General features: G+C 43.6%; 1 non-coding gene across 1 annotated transcript; it reads right to left on the bottom strand.

Moving 5' to 3' along the window:
- Positions 1-222: 222 nt before the first annotated feature.
- On the bottom strand, positions 223-328 carry LOC132600986 (small nucleolar RNA R71). The gene has a single exon (XR_009567440.1). It is a non-coding gene; the product is annotated as a small nucleolar RNA R71 (small nucleolar RNA).
- Between the last annotated feature and the right edge of the window lie 2,823 nt (positions 329-3,151).

Below are 3,151 nucleotides of genomic sequence, written 5' to 3'. Positions count from 1 at the left end.
AGGATTGTCCACTTCGACATTTGAAGAACTTCTTGCATGTATGTGCCCAACAATCCCAAGGTCCTGTTTCTGCCGATGCACTTCGGTTACGGGTCTTTAAATATTCCTTGACAGGCCAAGCCAGGGAATAGTATGAAAAGCTCCCCAGCAATTCTATTCATACCTGGAACGAGTTAGCCAATACATTTTTGAAGAAATGGTTCCCTCCAAGCAAAAAGGTTGAGCTTCGGGATAAGATCTTTGAGTTGAAACAACTTCCGAGGGAACAATTATATTCAGCATGGGAGCGTTTCAAGTATTATCTAGCTCAATCTCCAACTCACGGATTTCCGGATGCTATTCTTACGGAGAAATTCTACAAGGGCTTAGATACAATGATTCAGATTGCTGTCAATACTGCCGCAGGAGGATGGTTCATGGACAAGTCATTTATCGTTATCACCCGTTTGCTTGATAATCTCACCACCCACAATCAAGTTTGGCACTCGAGAGATAGTGAAGTCCTGTCATATGGTAGTCCCTCTGCTGCTGCGGTGGCCAAAGAAAATCATGAGCGAGATCATGCTTTTGCTCAATTGCAAACCACCGTGGATTTGTCGTCAAAGAGGCTTACGGAGAAAGAAGATAAAAGTGTGAATGTTGTCGATGAGATGCCACCTCATACTCCCGGAATGTACCAAGTCTCGGAGGAAGCTTATCTAGAGGGGCAGCCACAACGTGAGGATGCAAATTATATCGATCACTCTTAAGGGGGTTATCAAAAGCAATGGAGACCCCAACCACAAAGCAATCAATATGGCCGAAATGAATATGGTGGATCGGACAGGAGGGATTACAACAACAACAATTATGGTAATCGGAATCCCAATGCCTATGTTCCACTAAAGGGCCGCACGTCTAACTCTCAAAATTCGTGAGAAGGTCCTTCCAATGATCAAGGGACTTCTCAAATTGAATCTATGCTTGAAAAGATACTGGACAACCAGCATAATAGTGACAAGAAGATGGAGAATTTGACCGAAGTGGTAGGCTTTCACACCGCTTCAATTCATAAACTGGAGTCACAAATGCGAGATCTTTCTCGTGAGCAACATCCACCGCAAAGAGGGGGCTTCCTAGCGACACAGTTCCAAACCCAAGGGGTAGTGGAGACGATCACACTGCCTCATGCAAAGCTATTTCAACTAGAAGCGGAAAGATCCTTGACTTGGTAAATCAGAAAGTGGTTGAACCTATTATTTTCGAGCCAATTATTGATGAGGTTGTTAAAGAAGAGGTTGAAGAAGAAATAGAGGCACCAATTGAAGTGCATGTTATTATTGAGAAAGAGAAGGAAGTGCACCCTAGTGTTCAAAAGGGTGACGAGGAGCCAAGTGTTGAAAAAGCTACTGGTGAGAGCTTTCAAAAGAGCAAAGTCACGGGAGAAATTAAACCCTTGACTCAAACATATAAGTCTCCTCCCCCGTTCCCACAAAGATTGATGAAAAGAACGGAGGATGCCAAGTGTCAACGATTCTACGACCAATTGAAAGGGTTGTCAATGAATATCCCATTGTTAGACGCATTCCAAGAAATGTCGGGATTTGCTAAATACTTGAAAGAATTGTTGACGAAGAAAAGGCCAATCAAGCATGATACGGTGGGAGTCACCCACTGTGTGAGCGCTATTATTTCGTCATCAAAGGATGAAAAGAAGGGAGATCCCAGGGCTTTCACTATCCCTTGCACCATCGGTCATCATGATTTTGCTCGTGCTTTATGTGACAATGGAGCTAGTATTAATTTGATGCCACTGGCCATATATAAGAAAGTTGGTTTGGGAACACCTAGACCAACGAGCATGCGTCTCCAAATGGCCGATAGAACTATCAAAAGACCGGTAGGGGTTGTTGATGACATCCTTGTTAAAGTGGGGGAATTCTTACTACCGACATATTTTGGCATCCTTGATTGTGCGGTTGACAAAGAAGTCCCAATTATCCTGGGAAGGCCTTTTCTTGCCACCGGGAGAGCCCTAATGGACTCGAAAAAGAATGAAATAATATTTCGGGTCAATGATGAAGAGGTAACCTTCCAAGCTAGCAAGGGGTTAAAATTGCCTAGTGCTTATGAGAGCATTTCGGTCATTGATTCATTCGATGTGATAGACGAAGCGGTGGGGCATAAGTTAGAAGAGGAGCACTTTAACGAGACACTTTCGGCTATTTTGGTGAACTTCAAGGCGGATAACATGAAGTGGTATGTTGAAACAGTTAATTCTCTCATTGGCCGGGGTTCATACTCTTATGAGCCGAAGAAATTATCTCTTGATCTTGATAAAAGAACCATTCCTCCGGCTAAGCTTTCGATTATTCAGCCACCAAAACTTGAGCTCAAGTTATTTCCCTCTCATTTCAAGTATGCTTTTCTTGGCCCAGATAATACTTTACCGGTTATTCTCTCATCTTTGTTAAGTGAGGAACAAACTCAAAAGGTGCTTGAAGTGTTGCGGGCTTAGCGAATGTCACGACCCAGCTCCGTGGGCCGCGACTGATGTCCTATTTGGACACCCCAAACAGACTTACATACTAACTCCTCATATTTTAATCTAACTCAGATTTTCATATTAATCATCCTTAACGGACTGAAAGCAAATATCATCATATCAGAACCAACAGAGGCGGCGGAATACACATCGCCGAACATGTGCACATATACAAACATACAGGCCATTTAGGCCGCATCCAAATCTTATAGATTGGCGGAATCTACATCGCAAGATACATGCACGTGTACAGACAATTAGGCCGGTTTGGCCATAATAGCAAACGGGACCGCATTAAGACGTAGATCATAGACAAACGAACACACACATAACCCATTACCCACATATATGACTACAGGCCTCTACAAACCATAACGGAATCATATGACGGGACAGGGCCCCGCCGTACCCCAAATGGTCAAATATACAGAAGCATATACATCACAAAAAAAATGTGTACCAACATATGGGCTCCGGATCAAAGGAGCACTCTGTAATAGCAGAATGTGTGGCCTACACTGGCAGATCACGAACCTCGGTACCTGCGGGCATGAAACGCAGCCCCCAAAGAAAGGGGGCCAGTACGAATGATGTACTGAGTATGTAAAGCATAAAGTACAGAAATCG

This window comes from Lycium barbarum, chromosome 6 (genome assembly GCF_019175385.1).
Source record: "Lycium barbarum isolate Lr01 chromosome 6, ASM1917538v2, whole genome shotgun sequence".
Taxonomy (NCBI): Eukaryota; Viridiplantae; Streptophyta; class Magnoliopsida; order Solanales; family Solanaceae; genus Lycium; species Lycium barbarum.
Note: the sequence above shows the minus strand (reverse complement) of the source record. Positions and strands in the feature narration are given on the sequence as shown.